This window comes from Achroia grisella, unplaced genomic scaffold (assembly GCF_030625045.1).
Source record: "Achroia grisella isolate CSIRO2021 unplaced genomic scaffold, CSIRO_AGI_Agris_v1 utg1063, whole genome shotgun sequence".
NCBI classification, from domain to species: Eukaryota; Metazoa; Arthropoda; class Insecta; order Lepidoptera; family Pyralidae; genus Achroia; species Achroia grisella.
This window is the reverse complement of record NW_026712567.1, coordinates 408,068-430,792: the sequence shown is the minus strand read 5'-3', so window position 1 is coordinate 430,792 and position 22,725 is coordinate 408,068. Positions and strand designations below refer to the sequence as shown.

Here is a 22,725-nt window from a genome sequence, read left to right as displayed (position 1 = left end):
TTCTACTCGTTGGTATCTGTCAATATCGATACATCGGAATAGATAAATAACGATTCATCGTTTCCGATGTGTCGAGCACGCACTTCCGTAATAACATGTTATCGATATTCTGCTCACAGCCGGCTCTATTAATCGTATTGTATGTGGTGTGTATAACAATAAAACCACTTTGTTTGTGCGAAACAATACCGTGTTTAGACCACGAAAAAGCCGATTTGATTCGCATCGTTAACAATAATTAAATAACAGATGTTATACAATTTTATATGTTACCACATTAAAATCACCGGTTATTAAATTAAATAAAAATGAGAAATTTCTCCTTTTAAAAAATATTTAAGCGAATATTGTGCAATAATAATAATAAATTTTTATACAGCATCGACTGATTGTTGACAGGCATTTTATAACCAGGCTCATAGAACTAACATTGTCGAGTACCATACAATTTAGAAGAGATTTCTCGTAAACTCGTTGAGAAAAGAAAATCTGTTTATGACTTTTATAAAGAAGTTATAAAAACATTTTTGCTACTGTATTTAATAAATTTGTGAGGCCTTTAAATTGTCGTTTACATAATAATAGCTTGATTTCAACTCTTGAGGTATTTAAAAGTTTTCACATGACGTAATCAGATCGAGACATTTCATGATTACCGCAACTGGTGATGTAAAATAATAAAAATATAGGCCTAATATTAGGATAACATTAATAAAAATAAAAGTCCAGTTAGGACAAAAATATTTAATAATGTTATAAATGCAAAATGTGTATCTACGCATCTGTCTGTTTATACCTTTTCATAACAGTTGAATTTGATTGAAGCTATTTAATTTAATTTACAGGCTTTTCCTGTAAATTACAAATTACAAATCACGAGGATAATAAATATTGTGTAAAATAAAAATTGGGATTGAAATTGAATACAACCGAAGAAACTAGTTTATTTTATATTCGCTGTAACAGCAAATCAATAAATAAATCACTAGGCACAATGAAATAAGTTTGTAGGCATCGAACATTTTACAGTAGTCACAGGTAAAAGTTTGTTTCAGTAAAACCTTCGTAATGTAGCGGTTAGCACACTGCCTCCGATTTACATGGTCGTACTCGCGACCATTGGAAAGTTGGGAGGCGCCTCAGCACAATACAAACATTTGTATTCATGAGTATGTATTGGCATAGGTGTTTTTCCATATATATTATGTATCTATACTTTAACAACCCTTATCGGTTGTTACCTTCTATTGCAGGGTACGGATATTTATCCATAAGAGGAATGTATTAGGCAGTATTAGTTTACTATTATGATGCGCACCGAACGGTTTTGTATAGGTTTTTAGTGCTTCCCCTTCCTTGTACTATATATGTAGTGTATTTCCCTAGTCGACTCTCAAGATATGTAGTGCTTACAATAGTTTGGGGATAAAAAAAGGTCTTATAATAATTGACAAATACTAACTATGTTATAACACTGATATTGTTATGCAACCATATACCTATTTGCCTATTTGAAAAAAAAACCTACGTTGTTTAGTATAAATAATACAAGCTTCTTTGAATTCGATGACAGTTTGTGATCTTATTATATTAAGGGTTATTTATTTTAAAAAGATTGGGCTCGTCCGGGATTTGAACCCGGGACCTCTCGCACCCTAAGCGAAAGTCATACCCCTAGACCAACGAGCCGCTTATACAGTATATTAAATTAATATAACATAATATTAACTTTGCACGTATGTAATATACAATTACTATTACAAAATTATTATCTGGCGTACAATAAAGATTATAGTATGATAACTAATATTCATTTGTAATCCTTTCACTGGTTAGGGACATATAACAGTGATAAACATGAACGTGGAGCTCAATTTGATTGTAATAGGCACCCATATATCTATATTCATGATGGTACCAAAAAAGGCTGTGAATTCAAATTTACAACGGATTTTTCAGCAAGGGCAATTTAAAAAAAATCTAATTAACAGGGGAACCGTTTGTTTGTTTTTATGTATAGGTAGATATATGAATATTATTTACTTGCTATAACAACCATACATAGGTATTCGTGTTTGTTAAACTATAAAACCTTTGAACTCATCAGCCACCCACTCATCACCCATCAACCAGTCACTTCCTTATAAATACAGAATAGTTTGTCTACTTATTGTAGTTAATAATTGGATTGCCTCGGTGATATTGCGATTTAGCACAGATCTACACCGCTTTATTTCCGATGGTCGCGGGTTCAATTTTTCGCACGGTACAAATATTTGTATTCAGTATGATTGTTTGTATCGGTCTGGGTATATTATATATGTATTTACAAAAAAAATCTAAGTATTTATATCAGTTGTCAAGTACCTTCAAAATACGCAAGCAGCTAGTTCGTACATTACCGTGTCTTTCAATCATTCGTGCTTTAACGCCGTTTTATAATAATTAATTAATTAATATTCCAAAATGGCAGACTTCCGTTTATCGAGCAGAGACATAAGTCTAGAGATTTTCATAATTTATAAATCTAAAACGTGTTTTTGATAAATAAATATAAAAATTTTATTGTCAAATAAAGTGAAATGACTCAAATTATGCGCGCAATAGAGTGAATACAAAATAATAGTTAAATGGTTGTATGGGCACAGTTCCATGTGCCTTTCCTGTCAAGAATAAAGAGAACGAAAAAAATTTAATGGATTTTAAAACACTCACAATAGCGCGCTTATGTTCCCGCGCTAAATCGCTACCCTGAACGCGCGTAAAAGAAGGTGTCGTCTATAGGTAGCTAATGGTGCATAACCATTCTAATTATTTTTCAGATTACACACGAAGTCGCGGGTATTTTTAATTATCTAATAATCCTAATCCTTATAAATTGTTATATTTATATAAATTACATTACTTGTTCCGGAACCTCAAGATGGAATTTGGCTCGAACTTAATATAAAGTATTTATACCTTATTGCAACTTATTAATATACCTACTTTTAATAAACATTTAAATTGGTAATGTTAAATTTTTTAATATGTTTTAATAAGTCATTACGGCGTTTCTCTTTGTAGCTTACCACCCCATTAAAATAACTGTAATTTACCTTTCTAAACGAAATTGGCCAGAGCCTATAAGTTCTTTCTTTTCTAACAAAACTCAAATGAGAGTAATTTTGATACGATACGTGAGCTGAGGGTCCAATGAAGTATCCAAAGGGTAGGTACTTACGTTTATTGTAAGTTTGGGAACAAAATCAACGAAATCTCAATATCGTTTCGTGTAACCAGACACATAAAATACATTTCAAAAATTGGAATTGCCAAAGCAGGTCCCTGCAGGTGTCCAATATTCTCATTTGAAATTCTAGGTTTTAGTGTATACATATAAAACAGAATTTCGACTGTTTTACATAATTATACTGTTCAATCTGTACTAATCTGTAATATTTTAAATGAGAAGTGTGAATATTGTTTGTTTGTTGCTGTAATATTTTAATAATGAGATCTAGACCCAAGTGTGAATATTGTTTGTGGTGACAAACGGCCACAAACTTGTTTGCTATATTTTCACGACCTAATAATAATCAATAATAATAATAAATAATAAACAATAATCTCTCTCGAATCGACCGACACACACCCGACGTCACACCGAGGACACTCTCATTGCGATCGACTCGCCTGCTCCAGGGAGGTACCGGCGACGGACGACCGTCGCTAGCTCCCCGATGACGTAAGGAGGTTAATAAGCGATAAGAACGCAGCCACTAGAGCGTACGATCGCTAAACCGAACCGGGTGCGCCTGCGAGCCTTACAGCGTAGCGTTAAGGAGCGCATCGCGCAGATCCGGGACGGCCGGTGGGGCACGCTCCTAGAATAGATAACGCCATGCCACACCGCGTACTGGCGCATAGCGAAATCTCACAAAACCGACCAACAGACAAACGACATGCCCCCGCTAGTCCGACCCGACAACACTATAGCCTTCTTCGACGAAGACAAGGCTGAGTGTCTAGCGTCCAACTTAGAAGCCCAATGCTCCCCCAGCACGCTCCCAATCGAGGCAGGTCATCTCGAGAATATAGACACCGAAGTCGAACGCATGCGTCCACCCCGCCCACCGAATCCCTCTCACCAGTCACGCTTGATGAGGTCAAAACGCTAGTTAAACAACTACCTATCAAAAAATCACCCGGCTCAGACGGCATATCGAATAGATTAGTCAAAAGTCTGCCATCCCAACTTTTGTTATTACTCGTCGCTATTTTTAACGCGGCGCTGTCCAACGCTATATTTCCAGACAGCTGGAAAGAAGCCGTGGTCATTGGCATCCCCAAGCCCGGTAAAAATAAATCCGACCCGTCCAGTTATCGTCCTATCAGCCTCCTCAAGGCTATAGGCAAGCTATAGCGAATCCTCCTCGCCCGCCTAAAGGAGTTTATATACTCCAAAGGCCTGCTCATCAATGAGCAGTTTGGCTTCCGAGCCAAACACTCATGCGTCCATCAAGTGCACCGCATCACGGAGCACATTCACAAAAACACTCTGTACTTCGCCTTGATGAGGTCAAAACAGAAACTACCTATCAAAAAATCACCCGGCTCAAAGGAGTTCACACAGCCCGGTAAAAATAAATCCGACCCGTCTTATCGTCCATCAAAGGCTATACCGCATCACGGAGCGAATCAAGTCCCCCAAAGGCGGTACAGGCGTCCTATTTTTCGATGTGGCTAAGGCTTTCGATAAAGTCTGGCACAACGGCTTGATTTACAAGCTTCATCAGTTAGGTGTCCCCGACAGGCTAGTACTCATTGTACGAGATTTCCTGTCGAATCGCTCTTATCGCTACCGTATAAACGGAGCGTTATCCGACCCGCACCCCATACGAGCCGGCGTCCCTCAGGGCGCCGTCCTCTCTCCGATTGGTTCCGTCGGTGGCGCATAGAAGTCAATCCCGAAAAAAGTGCACATCCCGTGGGTTTCGAAAACGAAATATCTCGGCGTCACCCTTAGGAAACTAACGTTTTCTATCCTTTTATTAACAAGCACAGTAAAATGTGTGTGACATTATACAAGGCTTGCATCCGTCCCAGACCTACGCTAGTCCCGTATTCGCCCACATACCCTACTGCTTAATCAACAGACTGCAGGTACATAGTTTTTTGCGCCGTGGTTCGTAAATACATAATCATCAAGCAGTTTATAGATACATAGAAAACACCCAGACCGATGCAAACAATCGTACTCGTGCCGTGCGAGGAATAGAAACCGTGACCATCCGACAGTGTGCTAGACCGCTAGACCACCGAGGTCGTCAAAGTAAAAATAACTAATGAAGTCATTAAGTCGTGAAAATACCAAAAGTTAAAAAATAATTTTCATTAAGTAACGATAATTATTTTTTAACTTTCGGTATTATCGAAATTTGGACGTGGATATTATATCACGAGGTCGAATATAGGCCCTCTGCAATCACGAAAAAACAGACGAAATTGCAGGTAACAGCAAGTCATATATGTATATAGATATGTATCTACACTTTGAATCACCAAATTGATTTTTAAAAATAAACATTTAACATTATAAGATTGTTATCGTAAGTTACTTCTTTTTTACTTTTTAATCTTTGTTTTCTTCTAGGACGTAATTGCACAATCAAATCGAGAACTAGAACCAGAAAAATGCATTTTTATTCCTTACTAGCTAATATCGATGTACAGCCATTAAACTTTCTAAAAATCGTGAAACGATACTGAAAACCGTATAAAAACTCGTTACGTAGTTTAGAAAGCATAAGCATGGAAACAGACATACTAAAACAGCGACTTTGCTGCTTGCGATAACTTTTACAATATTATGTATATCATACAAGAAAATAAGTATCAGCATATACTTCCCTAGTTAATACAAATAAAAATATTTCAGAAAACCTTTCAGGAACAGGTGCGCTGATATTACTTCCACAGATTCGAGTATGCCAAAAAAACTGCGAGACAGATACCGTTGTCTCTTTTAGGGGTTTGTGTTACCTTTTTGGTCGGAGACCCTAATAAATTGTTAGGTTTATTATTTCTTATCTGCATTGACACTTTTAAAAGTATAAATTATATTTAAGCCTTATTTATGTATATTTTTATAATACCTACGTAAAATAACAGAATTATAAAAAAATATCGTTTTTACACTAACAATATTTCCACGTATAGCCCGTGTATTTGTGTAAAAAGTCAACGTTCGGATAAAAGCTTTCAGTAATTATTGTAATATTGAACTAGGTACATCTATATGTGTAAAATTGTATTCAATTAAGCCCAGTAGTTCTTTAATGAAAAAAATAGGTTGGAAATACGTACGTGACACTCTCTCACACTCCTGTTGTTCCAGGTGTCCACACTGTACCTTAATCGTTTACTATCGGGGGAAAAGGCGATTGTTAGTACTGTGGATTAATGTCCCCTTTACTAACAGTGTACCCTGTCAGGTTGCCCTCCACGCGGTTCCCCCTGAAAACCATCGTGATAAATTCTTGGTGATTTTATCATGATGTGCTAACTGACCTGATTTCATGTTCATCCTATCATCCTCCACTATTTCTATTTATATTTCACTGATGGTTAAAACTGGCAGGTGCACCATTCCCTTATCATCCATAAGAAACTCTTTCCTATCAAATAGGCTAAACGCTGGATTACAACCATGGTGGTATAAATCATTCATCCATCTATCTTCACAAATGTTTATGAATACAAACATTCCTGTCATATTAAGTGTTACTTCTAATTGTATTAGGAGGCATAGTATTGCATAAATTATCATACAGTTTCTCTTCTGTCAAATTGTATATGCTACTTACAATAATATTTGCACGGCGAATCATGTATAGAAGCATCGCAGTACTAATTTACCTTTAGTAAACACGAAAAAACTCACTCTTTGGTTTTTTTCTGTATATCTCACTCTTATGGTTATGCTTAGTATTATAATACATATATATGTAATTACAACTAATGTAAAAAGGATATATTAATTAATAAATAATTTTTAGACTTTTATTTACATTTTGTTCTTATTATAATAGTAATACAAAATGTTTTCCTCTTAGAGACAATTAACAGCATTCATTTGTAAAACAAATTGTTTTGATTGAAAAACTTGTAGCCACCCTCCCTGCTCTCATTAGGGGCTGGTCTTAATTAATTATTTATTACCCTCGTCTTTTGAAGTTCCAACAGATTTATGTTTTTAATTTTGATATAGGATTGCTCGATAAACTTTAAAGTAATGCTTTATTGCAGATAAGAAGAGGCAAGATCATTTTTTGCGAATTATTTAAGCTAATAATATCAATTCCAATCAATCTCAATCTGAATCTCTCGTTCTAGCTTACATATCTTTACTCGAATAATAAAATGTTATATTAAGAATATTTTTGTTTATAATTTTATGAGATGATGGAAAATAATTAAGATTAAACTAATCTTAAAGATTATCGTGGCAAATTCTTTTTCTTTTTCAAACGGCTCATTTACTGGTTAGGAGCAAGTGTCGCCTATAGGGGGAAAGACGATTGTTAATAATGTGGACTAATGAATCCATTGCTATATGTACATATCAGGTGCAGGTCTGTTAGGTCCACGTAGTTTACCACAATGGGCTAACTAACCTGACCTTATACTCATTTTATCATCCTCCGCTAGTGACCCGCCAACGTAGACCGTTATTGCTGGCGAATGTATCATTTCATTATTATCAATGAAATAAAGCTGCTATCACATCGTCAAATATTTTTTATAAACATAAATAGTTCGCATATTAGAATCATAATATTTAAGTTACATATTGAAAACCTATGTAAAATATTGCATTTTTAACTAGCAGGTACGCTAGGTTCAAGAAAGTGCTTAAAAAACTAATTAAAATTTTTCTTTACTTTAATTTTTTCTACTGGAACAGCGTTAATTTTGTATACCTAACTCAGCTTTTTTTTATTGAACTTTGAACTGAGCACTGCTGCTGGCTAGAAAATTCTAGATAAGTGCTACGCAACTTTGCGAAGATACCTTTTAAGTAAAGGAAGATTGTTTGCTTTTTGTGATTTTAAAGTGATCTCAAACTCTTACAATTAGTGTAGAACAAACAATGTTCGTTCAAGTGCAGTGGAGCAACTATTGAAAACTCCCGAATACTTTTGGTTTTTTATTCCTTTGGATATTTAGAGGCTTCCCAAAGTACCACAAATTCAGATGGTGACAAGTTTGATTAATTTAGGTTTTAATAAATGTCAGTTATTTTCAGAAATTCTTTCATACAGAACTAGTTCTGTTGTCAGCAACTTGCTTTGCAAACAGATTTCTTGCATTCATGTATATGGCAGTAAAATTAAAGGGAGGTAGGACTGATATTTTATAATGGATATTAGTAATGGTAAATTATGGATAGTTAAAATCTACAAAAACTTCTACTAAACTAAACTTTAAATATTTAGAGGCGATGATAGTTAATTTCCATGCATGATAATCACTTCAAGTGTATTGTTAGCTTATTTGGCATTCAATAGCATAAAAAAGTTATTCTCTATTTTCTATATGGACTTAATATTTTATTGCAGAAAAACATATCTCAATTGAGAGAAAATAACTAACACAAGTTTAGTAAGAAGCTCTATATAAAATATAACCATAAAATCGGAATAGGCATAGATATCGTACAAACATATAAAAAGGGTAGCCAAACTGAAAACTCCACAGTAAATAACTCAAGATAACATTTATCAGGCAAACAAAGGATAATACTTAACCCGTATTCGAACAAGGAAAATATAACTGCACTTTTTGGCGAAAGTAAGTTGGCATGGATTCAAATACGGAATTTCCAGGTTTTACAACCACTTGAACATACTTTACAAGAGTTTAATGTTATTATATTAGCAATACAGTTGCAGCAAAGTCTACTTTTAAGGGCGCTTAATCTGAAACAGAAGTTAAAATGAAATGGAATCACAATGGAAACGACTGTAGCGTAGCTATTTACATAATATTACCCCGACTTTAAAAACACTACTTGAATGTTATTTGAGATCTAGAAATTATATTAAACCAAGCAAAGTTTGTAACGACATTTCTATTAAGGGTTGCGTTCAGAGTTTTATAGCTTTGTTTTTCTGACTTGATGTTCATTACAACGGAAACAATCAACAAAATATTTTTTTTTTGTAATCGTCTTCCCAATAGTAAGATAAATTAATGCTAGGAGAGTGATGTGAAGACGATTCAACTCGTCTGCTATATCAGATGAATCTGATATGAAAATATCCACAGATCAACAACTAATTTTAACTAGCCTACCGAAATTCTCTGTTTGAACTTCTTGTGATATTTACATTTTTCATGAGGTACATCCTCACGATGAACTCGAATCTTCGAGGTACTACTTGGTAAAATAGATGTTTAAATATTTTTAATATATTCTATGGGTTTATTAAAGCATTTTTGCAACTAACCAGTATTGACACTATTGTCTTATGGGCACTAGATAACTGATATAAATACATCGATTCAGTTTTTTTCGTAAATGCATATTATATATAGAAAACATTCAGACCTATATAAACAAACATACTCTTGAATACAAATATTTATACCATGTAGGAATCGACCGTTGGAAGTAAGGCGATATGCTAAACTACTAGACTACTGAGGTTATCATGTATTTAGTAACAAATAGATCAGTCCATATTGAGAATACGTATTCACATAATGGACTGATTTGTTACTCACGTGCCAATTTGTTAAGATTTGATGATCCATTATAAAGTAACAACTTAATCCATTCTTAAAGAATAATATCTTTAATTATTTTACTACATTTGCTCTTGATATTCAGGTCTGTCCTTTAAATATTTTTAACATTAACATACAATTTTATTTACAAATAAAGTATTCTATTTTATTGTACATTATTCTAATAGAACTTACTATAATAGTAATATTTGCAAATATAATAGTTAATATGGTTTGTGGCTGGAACTTTTAAATATACTATTTTATATACATAGTAGTACCCTAAATTTTTAGTCAAAATTATGTTCAATATGCTATTAAATTATTATGTGAAATAATTTTGTTGTATTAACAAATTAGAGTTTCCATTTTAGATATGATCCAGAAAATTCTATGTGCGTATCTTACTAAAAATAACTTCGTTAATACTCGGTTTCAATAACGTTTAAATTTAGTGCCGTCCCTCAATATCCTGACCTTGTTAATTATTCTGAAAAACGGCAAACAGCCTGAAGGTCACTGCTTCCATAAAGGAAACGAGTTTTCGCTATAAATCTGTCTGTAACACTTGATTACACTCCTGTACCTCACGCCGTGGCATTTTAAGTGTACAGTCGTGTACAAAAGCTACTTTTGACTAATTTACCTCAATTTATGAACAGTTTCCAAGCGTCCAGATTTCAAGGTTCGACATTGTATTACAACACGCCATGGTCTGTGGCAAGTCCTACACTAATATATTGCGCCTTGTCCAGTTTACATAAGCGACATGCTATTTGAAGTGATGAATATATTTTTAAATGCCTATTATTTTTAATCGAATTTATATGATTTTTCTTTATGTATTTTAATAATATCTCTGGCAACTACAACTAAAACATTATGTAATTTGGATGAAGACACTGAAGTATTTTTGATGAAGCGGGGTTTATATAGTCACTTCCACAAGTTTGTATAATTGTATATATCTCTTACTACGCGGCAAATAATACCTATAAATTAACTGAACCCTCTGACCTGCAATCTAATCCAGAGCACTGTTAAAGAACAATGCGTACACCGGATCCAGGCAAAAGAAGACGTCTAGATGGCGGGAAAAGCGAGACAGTCTCTTGCGGAATATAACGAACGCCACTCGAGAAATCGTTTAACAGTAAACACAGACAATATATTTCTCTAGGAGTAATTTTCATATACTGTTCTATAACATGTGTAAGTATAAATAATTATTTAATGTGTATAAAGCAGAGCTCAAAATATCTATATACCTAACATGATATTTTATTAAAAAAAACAAAAGACGACGGACGTTCCCTTTTTTCTTCATTTTTATTTAAAAGAATGTTCGCTTTATTATATATATATATATATAATTAAATTATTTTGAATTTAGAACATCATTGACATTTTTATTATTGTAATATCATTTAATAATCACGAAATATGTATACAAATCATAATTCGTCTGTAATTTTTGAAAGGTGTATTATTGTTATTGAAATCATTAATCCGCGAACCAATAATTGTACATTTAAAGCAATTATTGGCGATAGCGAAAATCGGGTTAAAAATGTAGAGAGATACAGTTTTCAGTGTTGAAGCAATTTATAAAAAATATTTGCACTCTCTAGGCCGTTCTTGTACTGTTTAATTTGCTATCGACATGGTAGCGAACTTGCGAGCCAATATTGCAAAGTGATGAAGGATATTGGAATATAAAAATAAATTATATTGGAACAAATTATATTAATCGTTATTTGTATGCTATATTATAGAGCAGCACGGCATTAGTTCATGAAAACAGAAATTTTAAACAGTTTATATATGATATTAAAAAAATACTGTGGAAAGCAGATCTAAAAATTTAACTGCTGTACACCAAAATATGATTTTTTTATAAGAAAAAGTTATTTTGAAAGATGAGGCATATTTTAGAAACTACTCTCTTTTTATTAACAAAAATTGAAAATTTTGAAACAAGATTTTAACAAAAGTAATACGGATATAGTTCTCTATATAGATGTATTTTACTATGGATATAGAATACACTGGAACCAAGATATCTATTTTTTAATAAATTAAAAAACAATACCGAGCAATTAAAATACAAAACCTGTTATTATTTTATCTATATTTTTGGAAATTCTAGCGCGAAACAACTCTTGTAGTATTTTTATAACCACATCCATTATAATAAACCGTTTCTAGTTGCTCAGTATTAAACGGATGAAATAGCGAGAGATATATATTTTTTTTTTTTGTAAATAAAGCGAAACGTATAAATTGTTACAGTGATTGGAATTATTAATTTTCAACGCACCTAGCCAAAACTGTTTCATAAGTTATTTACAGTGTACCCGTATATTGATACCGGAAGCTATCGAAATATAACGATATTACATTGTATCTGTTTTGTCCCCAATACTTCAGGTTAATACGAGATGAATGCGTTAAATTTTATTTTATCTAATACCGGAACAAAATAAATGCCAACATCCTACTCCGTCCCAAATTCTACGTGTTTATCATATTTCATACCGGTTCGTTCGGTAATAATATATATATATATATATATATATATATATATATATATATATTTACCGAACAAATCGAATAAAAATTTATATAATATATATAAATTTTTGTCAAATATTATGACAGTATCTTTGCTTCTTCTGCTTTTGTGCTCTCTATTGCGCCAAGCCATCAGGCCAAAGTAAGTAATTTCCTCCCGGTTGAAAACTTCAATAATGGTTAAAGTAGTTATATTATGAATTGTAAATATATATGTATATTAAAAATCGTAGTGAACATCCGCTGCTGGCGATGCACCCAAGGGTGGGTTGAGAAACCTTAGCCCTATAACTTTAAAATTTATCTCAATGCTTATTGAGTCAACAGGTTACTGCTCACTAGATGGAGTTGTACAATATGTAAATGGCGCCATCAAGTTGTTTTTTTTTAATGTGATACCTTTTTGATAAAAATGTATTACCTTATTAATTACAACTTTAATGTCTATTTAAGTTTTTGTTGACCAAATTATATTAACTAATAACTGTGTATATAGTGCTCCTTAGATGGCAATGTAGAAAAATTAAATGGTGCTTGCTACTAAGTAAGCCTTGCTTTTAAGGACTGATAAATAAGATTTGATCAGTAAAAAGTTCGCGAGGGTTCTGCTCCTCTCCTATGAACCGCAACCGATTTTCACTAAGTTTCAGAATACTAGATATAGTATCTAGTAATTAACCATTATAGAAGTTTTCGTCCGAGTGATTTTTTCAAGCATAGGTAATGCTTGAAAAAATTAAACCGGCGAAGGGACTATATTTATTCAAGTAAAGAAAGGTTTAAAAAAAAGCAACAGTCTTGAAAAATATCTCAATAATAAATGTTTCATTTTCCTCTTTTATTTGCGCTTTTAATATCCAATGAATGGTAAAATACAGAGTGCTATCTATTGGAAATATTAAGTATCAATTGGAGCTATTTGTGGACAAACACAAATATTTAAATTGTATATTGATACCTAATGGATGATTCGGATGGAAATCATTTGGTAAGTATACACATAAATTGGCAAGTTTAATCAAAATGAAGTCTCTACCGACCATGTTATTCTCTGTGAAATATTACACAGACTCGCTTAGGCAGGTGGGTTTTGGATCGTAAATTTTCAACTTTCAGCTTTATTTAAAGTCGGATTAAAATACGCCATAACTTCCGATCTATACGCGCCAGTCGTTGTATTTTGTATAGAAAAAAAGTCTCGTATATTTTTATTAAGTAAAACTTTGGCCTTAGAATTATTAACGACTTTGATTATCATGAATTATTCTTGCATAAAATGAATTCCAATTATAATAAGCATTTAATGGTTAAATTTAATTATATAAGCATTAAATCAATTATAATAAAACTAATTGATAAAATAATTATAAATTTGAGGATATATAAAATTTTTACCACATAACACTCACGAATATCAACAAATTGTTATGTCGAAGTCGAGTCAACAAATTATTATAATTTTTATTTAACATTATTGCTTGATCCCTATAAAAGTTATCCAATTCTATTTATTGTTATTTTAATGCAGATTCCTTACTAAATAGAAAAACCGAGTCATACTATCCGTGTTTATTTATTTAAAGAGACTCTTCAAATAAGTGATAGTATATATACAAGTATACACTATTATTCAAAGAACTTTAGATACAATATAAAGCGTTGAGTTTATATTTGACAATACATATCATAGCAACCCATTAAATCAACCTACTAAATTGCGCGGGTGATTCTTTGTGTATTGATCTACTTGGTTTGGTTTTGAATGTTCTTTTGCTTTCACACATATATTGTTTTCTGTTTTGATTTTTATGACATAAATTGAATTTCAATAGCTTCTATTATATGAATTAGTCCAAAACATAATGAATCTGTACATTAATTTGTATTCAAATGCGTCCACCTGTTTACAAACTTTCTCATTTATAATATTAGTAGTATTACGACATATTATCCATTAAGATTTAACAGCGCAGGCTTAACAGCTATTTCAATATAACTACTTACATAATTAAGTTGGTATTTGATTTTCAAAGGAAGTAAAGCGTGCAGTACGGAGCTAACAAGAAACCTCATTAACCCAGGCGGCTCACCTGTGATTAACGTGAACATTATCGTGGACCGACCAACAGCCGCGCGCACAATGAATTTAGTGATGTTTTTAGATTTTATCGTTATACGTTCAACTTGATATGAATTATTCGCCTGATGAACTTAATGAAGACGGTGCAAAGACCCCTACACTATATTATTTTTTGTATTTTATATATCAACTCCAGGCAAATGTATTTAAGGATTAATACCATATTAAAACCATTCAAATAAGATAATATGTTTTGCTTAAGGGATAACAACATTCCTGTAATTCCTACAGTATTATTCATAGGCTATAATCATTTACTCAGATGAGACATTGGCGCGGTAGCACCTCAAAATTGCTCCTATATCCTATAAAAAATGTAGAAAATTGGATACTTAGTGAGTTAGTGGAAACTCGCTTTCATGACAGTTCAATTTATGCTACTTAGAGGCTGCATTACAAAAGTTTAGAATTGTTCCAAATATTTTGAATATTTTTCACTGAAAAATTATAAATTATTTTTATAAAAATTATTATAGTTACGTTACTATTTTTTTTTCAACGTTAGAGAACTGTACCATAGATCTTTCTTTATGACTGTACAGTATACATCAACTTTCAGTTGAATGTAGTCTCAAACAGCAATAACTTTTTAATTATTCCTTCCACTTTTTATTCCGGACTTATAATTTCAAACAGTTTCGTACTTAAACTTTGTTTGGAAAATATTTATTTTAATGTTCATAGTATAAGTTACGTTTCTTGAAGACTGTTTGTTTAAGCATAAATGTTATTACCCATTTATAGAATTGGCATTTAAAGGCAAAAGAAGAATTCAATTCTTTGACAAAGTATGTCAGAGTTTATCACTTGTCATTCTTATCTATATTACTATTATATAACCTAAGACTTATCTACTTATATCTAGTAGATATGTGATTAGTAAGTTAAGTTAAGTTAAGTAGTAATTAATTTATTTGACATCATCTACAATCAAAACAAAACAAGAAAACTAAATCTAGGTATAGTTATTGTCTAAACCATTTCATCCACCCAGTTATACATTAACATAAAATGTATCCTATGCAATAACCGCGATGTGTTCTATCTAATAATGTTCCAATCCTAATAATATGTCTATGATCAAATACCATCCAAAAATGTTAATATAAGTTTTACATTAGTAGGATTACTTTTTTAAAAAAACTATCGACTATATTTAGAGCACATCACTAAGTTAGTATTCGCAATCTAGCGTAACGATCAGCTATTAAGGACCAGGTAAAAGTAGTCGAAACGTGTTATACAGCACTCGACCTGTGCACCGACTTTGCAGCGTTGGTGTTATAAGTTTACGCGAGAAAGCTTTTATAATTAAAATGTTAGACCATTATTGCAGATAACGTGGTTTCATGGTTGCAGACTAAATAATGTTTGACGACTTTTCATTAAAAATGTTTACTTAGTAATTATAGATTAATTTATAGTTAATTAAAGATATTTAAGACATGAATATTTTTAGACACGGTAGTAAAAACTATTTTAAATTATATGAACATAATTATATGTAGAGATACCTTTGAAATGTACTAGTAATATATGTAGCATAATAAAAGCCTAATAGATTAATGTATCTTATATATAATCCGCAAATCAACTAACAAATACATCAATGTAGTTCTTGTTTAATAGAATATGTTCTACCGTATAATGTATAACATTTTTATAAATCAATCCCGTTATTAGTTTTATTATTAACATCTTTAAGTATCTCCTAATGAGTAAATGGAGGTTGATGGTATGAATAAGTAGATGGCGATGATGTTAAGAATGACATCTCAGAATTGTTGTTATTATTATATTTTACAAAAGAAACAGATTAAATATAAACTTTCCCTAATTCCAACATCAAATAAGTTATTTGTATCACCTCTGTTAGCTGTAAAGAAAATAGGTCTTAACGTAAGAAGATATGGATTTAATATGGCTTACCAACAACCTTGTACTTGTATAGAATTTAAATTAAGATCACAGCCGAATAGTTTTTGAAATCCGTACATCAATACAAAACAAAACAACTAAACTAACTCTAATGTAAACCTAACGGATATCGCATTAATTGTATCATCATTTACAAAATCATTCACATGTCATTTCCACACTAAATCACAATTATAGTATAAACAAAATTTAAAAAAAATATGTTGATGTGGCGAAAGTAATTTAAAGTATCTATTCAGCACTATTTAATTTATTAAGTATGTTCATAATTCGTCCAATTGTTAATTAAAATATTGTTTTATTAACAAACAAATTAGGAGTAATATTTTATGACATGCCACTGCTTCGTTGTTAAAATTATTAATTATAAATTCATCATTTAGAAATTATTATATTTAACTTGAAACGAAAGTGAAAAGAAAATGTTTACCATTGAGTTTCCTTGACAGTTTTCTTAGACCATTTGACAGTTTTAATTTTAATGCTAAATTAGATTATGCAAATAAATATATAACTAGTACAAAAGTAATACAATTAATCATTGAAGAAATTAACAACCAGTGTATAGGGATTTTTATGTGGAACTTATTTTTTACTGTATTAAGTATAGGCATGAAAGTAATACAAAATCAAAGAACTATAGGAACAGAAAATACAGAAAGCCAAACTATAAAAAGAAATATAAAGTCAATTTTCACCTCGTTTATTCATTATGTAAAACGCTCAAATTGCCAACGAAAACAACATATGAGTTTCAACCGCGCAGAACCGGCTCGTATCGTTGGCTATGTGATAGCTGCGGTAGATAATTTAATTATACGGATAGCCGACAATTGCCGGTTTCATGGAACGTTTCGTCTGCCGTCCGCCCATTCTTCCGAATGCACTTGTGCTATTAGCATTTTAGACGACAAACATAATCCTTGTCGTTAAACTAGATTCCTGTTACTACGCTTGGTTGGCTCTGTTCTATCTTTGAAATAATATTGCTTATAAAAGATACTATTTGGCAACGGAAACTTGATACTACATAATATTAGAATAAATCCATCGACTTAATGTAGAAGCGTCCGTAAGCGTCAGTAGATGGGATGCTACGATTTGGCAACGATTAGAGTTGTCGTCTGGTCAAGCCAATCTAATTATTACTTTATATGGGTCATTATATTGAGCTGACTGACCAACTTCTTTATTGACAATGTTATCACTACTACTATAAAGTATATACTTAGGATAGGCATATTGTCACTAATGTCGTATCGTCCGTTACAGTAGATCGTATCTGTAGAGCAATTATCACATGTATCATCTGTATTATGGATAAAGTCAACTTAAAATATATATATTTTAGTTTATTTATTGTAACTTATCTGATCTTTCCAAAAAATTTTACTATACACGATATAATATTATACTTACCAGTGATAGAGATAGATATATGTATATTATAGATAGATAGATAGATATTATATCCAATGTACCAGAACAACCGACGAGGTAAATAATATAATACTTTTTAAGAAAGGATTCAAAAATATAAACGATCGGTTACTTTATACTTCAAACTTTCTTATTCTCTAAACAAGAACGGGCACCGCTTTCCTTAAATAGGTCAATCACTTTTCTCCGGCCATACAGTTGTGTAAACAAGCCGAGTACGTGCGGACCACGGTTCGAATCCTACGGGAGAATTGTTGAGTTATTCCTTTGTTGTTTGCGTCCCTCACTAGAACCCTATATTGTTTTCATCTTAACGATAGATAGCATCCATAATTATTCTCTTTGTTTGTATATTTGGGTGTTAAATGCTTATCTTGATAACATTTTAATTTACTATAAAGATTCTAAACAATTAATTGAATGACATAGTGTATGATTCAATTTTATATGCTTTGTTTAAATTTCAGATATATAAGGTCATTTAATATAACCATTTCTATGATCTATATATGGTCAACTTACTATGCTTGTGGTTTCATCTGCATAAAATTTATAGCCTATATTATTTATTTATTTATTTATACTTTTGCACACAAAAATGTATACATGGCGGACTTATGCCTGATGGCATTCTCTACCAGTTAACCAATTATTCTGTATAGTCACACTATGATAAAGTTTAATTAAAATCAATTCAGTAGTTTTTCCGTGAAAGAGTAACAAACATCCATCCACTCACAGATAAACACACACACACAGATAAATTTTAAAACATTTATAATAGACAAGTTAGTTTGAAACTAGATAAGTAGGTACAGTTTTTTATTTAATGTTAAAATCGTGATACGAAAAGTCTACACAAAAATATTTGAACTTCCAAGTCTAAATTTAAAGATGACGTACTTGTTATTTGTTGAACCCAAACTAAACTGACCTTCTAGAATAGCAGATCTAGACTCTATAATCTAGAATCTTAGATCTACTAAGGTCTAAATATATTAGTGATATAACCTTCAATAGATAGATACAAACACTTCTAGCGTTATTAATGAAATAAATTACTACGTCTAATAAAAAGAAAGAAATTCGGCACGACAAACACAAAGGGACTACCCATTCAAGAGTATGATGCATGGAGCTAAGCCACTCGACAACATATATGGGTAATATAAGGAAACGCGACCCATGTCAGCTGTTGGTTGGAGAGACCCAGTTTAACCCTACGTGAAAGCAGGGTGTATAAAAATAAATCCGATCTCTATTAAAATACTAGCTCGTGCCGAAAATTTAGGGTGCGTATAATTTGAATCTGTTTAGTAAGCTCTAAATTTTTGTATCGTAATTAAAACGTCCGATATCCGTATATTGATTAATTTGTAATTGGAAAACAAGCTGACGACTTACCTGATGGTAAGTGAAACTTTGGCCTACGTATTTTTGTATTTGCTGGTGTTACATGTATCCCTCATGCTATTTTGGAGGTTTAAGATATCCTACAGAACGAATAGGTTAAGATATACTATGCTTTAATTCATTGGGTAAGAGTAATAATTAGGTGTTCAATAATAGATTCATTAAAAACTCTTTATATCTCTTACTTGGACATATAGACACATGTGACTACGTAATTAATACATACATGATAATTCTTTTTGTCATCTATTATTTTAATAAGTATCAAATGCATTTCCGTAGTTTAATGTAATATGAAAGTCTATGCGAATAAATTCGCAAACCATCATTGCTTATGAATAAAATGGTATATTTTAGATTCCACTGAGAGACGTATAAAACATATTTGTAAAGTTATGTTCGATTTTCCTTATCAATTGATTGAATTTCCATTTGAAATTTGCATGCATATAGCCTGGTGTTGTTGATATGAGTTATATATTTTTATATGGTTTATTGCGGTTAAGAGTTTTTAATAACTCATTCGAGGAAAGCTGCATGAAATAACTTTGACGAAAGTTATTAGCGGTATATTCGAGTCGATCGATTTTTCAATCGATAGGAATGGTATATCCACTTATTTGTCCCCGCACTAATTTCCTATTTTTATTACATTTTAACAAAATTTACCTCTCAAAAGAGTATCTATAGTAGCATATTATCTATAGTTTATTGAAATATTGAGAAAATAGAAATGTTTTCTCAATGTTTCTATAATATTTCCCTATTTATGGGAAATTGTAGCAAAATGAAAGTATGTAACGGGAAACATGATATCAAACAATTTCTCAGAATACTTGTTCAATACAAGCAATATAATAACTGCGTAGAGGGAAGCAACATCTCTACAATAAGTTAAAGACGCCCCATATTCCCGTCTACAGGTAAAGTAGTATTGTAAAATCCTTCACATGAAATAGTATTATAACCTATAGCTATAGTATTCATTATAATATAATATATAGGCAAAATATCTAACACTACTAGTAATGTAATAAAAAGTTATTATTATGATTGGTATATTGAAGGATATAGAACTATTCTAGTCTATAAAATCTAGCTAATTTAAAAATAAATACAATATAATCACAACAACTGTGTTGATCAGTCGTTGTGATTGTTTTGTATGTACAGCAAATATACCATATTTTAAAAATCAAACATGAGACGGTCTTCTATCGGGAAACTGCATGAAGTACTTGAATGCCTCTACCTTTGTCTCACCTTTTTATGACCTCAAGCAGCTTTGCAAGCTATATTCAAGTTTAAAAGTTAAGATATGGCATACAGCATTATATGAGATGTTATCTGATATATTGCAGTTAAAATAAGTACGGAGGCACGATATAGTCCTTAGAAGTGAAAACGCATGCACACTTTCTATCAATCGTCAGCATGTAAGTTTCAGTTACATAAAAAAAGGGAAATATTATATGATAGTAATTTATAATATATAATATACAATACTCTATTATTCTGACTTCCTTTCCTAATCCTCGTATATTTGTATTAAACATAACAATTAATTTAATTCGCTCAATCAATTCCCCCCTTCTCCTTTCTCCTTCCGAATTCTGTTATTACAGAGTTTTCTACTGGATTCTGGGCATTTCCAAAATCACTCTCAGCTAGATAAATAGACTATCACAGATTTCTTCTGCAATTTGTAGTCTATAACATTTTATTCTTCAGCTGATAAACTAGTTGCTCAATATAATTTGTTGGCGAATGTCATATTGACGCTTAGTATCGTAAGTCCTTTGGGAAATCTAACGGCCAGGCGCTTTCATGACCCGGATGCAGATGTAGGCGAATTTCGCAAATCTTATGAATGGAGCCCACGTACTTTGTTGTGCTGTCTCTGTAAAAAAGGCATACGTGATCCATGTTTAAACTAGTGTAGAATGAGAAAATATATACTTGAAATACAGCTTGCTTAAATCTTTGCATATTTAAGGTGTTTAAAATTTTTATTAAATTTAAGTCACTAGATTGTTCCACAAATGATTCCTTCGCTTAAACTTATTTATCACTAAATTACACGCAGATGGCAAAATAATTATAAATTAATATGAAAATAAGCAAGACTTCAAGTAACACATATTAAACGTAATAAGAGGGGGGAAATGTAAAAGTTATTATCATTAATATCCACACGAACGCCCAATTGTTACGTATAAGCACATCATCATCATCATCATCATCGTAGCCCGGAAGACGTCCACTGCTGGACATAGGCCTCCCCCAAAGAGCTCCACGACGATCGGTCCTGCGCTGCTCGCATACAACGCCTTCCAGCGATCTTGACCAGATCGTCGATCCACCTTGCTGGAGGCCTTCCCACGCTGCGTCTTCCGGTCCGTGGTCGCCACTCGAGGACTTTACAGCCTCAACGGCCATCTGTAATATATAAGCACACACACACTGATTTGATGTTCCACGGAGATTAACAGAGCTGCCCAAGCAGCATCATGTTTCTTTTATATTGTGTGTACTCAACGATCTAACGGTCTTTTGAAAGAATTAAACATTTTTTATTTTCATTTTTAAATGATAGTTAGTTGATTTCTATACCTATACATATTTACCTGTTTTCTGGCATTTCGTAGGATAGCAATACATTATTTAGATCGTATGTTAACTTCAAATTGTTTTTCTTCTAATATACTCGTATGTAATACGTACGTAATACTCGTACATAAGTAATGTAAAGCTCGCTTAGTATGATATATATAAATAAATGTAAAAGTTTGTGGTAAATAAAATACCATGTATCTCATACATGTTGTAACACGTAATAATTTTGTACAGAAAATCACCTACTATAATATGATATCAATATAATTTTTTCTTCCAATTACATTTTTAAAACCGTAATAACTTGCAGCCTAGTTAAACTAGTTCAACAACAGGTTTATTTATTTACTGAGCTATTTTGTACGCGGTAACTATCGTATCACAGCGCTTGTTTAAGCTTGCACCTGAGTCTATGGGTATTATAAACTTATTTATAACTTATTGTAAGTACAAAAAGTGTTAAAAATTTTCAATAAGTAAAATTTTGAATATCATACGAGGATTTCACAGATTTTATAGAGGAATAATAGATGAACTTTTCTATAATATAAAATATTACTAATAATTAAGGAATTTTAATAGACAAAAATATCTTAAAATCCAAATATCCATATTATACCATAACTTTTTCTCATAAATAGTAGCTAACTTATGAGGAGAGATCCACTTAGTTAATTATAGTAATAGTAACCTGATACCACAGTTAGCTAACAGACTTGGTTGAGGCTTTTGTATCAAGTATCCCTTCTTTTTCGGTGGATGAAGTTTGTTCTGTTTCTAAAAAAAGTTTTTTACAATACTAAAAGGAGCAGTGATATTCTCTCCAACAT

General features: G+C 31.9%; 1 protein-coding gene and 1 non-coding gene across 2 annotated transcripts in view; one reads left to right on the top strand and one right to left on the bottom strand.

Annotated features, from left to right (window-relative positions):
* The window catches only part of LOC131840854 (dopamine D2-like receptor), a 180,370-nt gene that overhangs the window by 24,973 nt on the left and 132,672 nt on the right, over positions 1 to 22,725 (top strand). The window lies entirely within an intron of this gene.
* Trnap-agg (transfer RNA proline (anticodon AGG)) lies at positions 1,618 to 1,689 on the bottom strand. The gene has a single exon. It is a non-coding gene; the product is annotated as a tRNA-Pro (tRNA).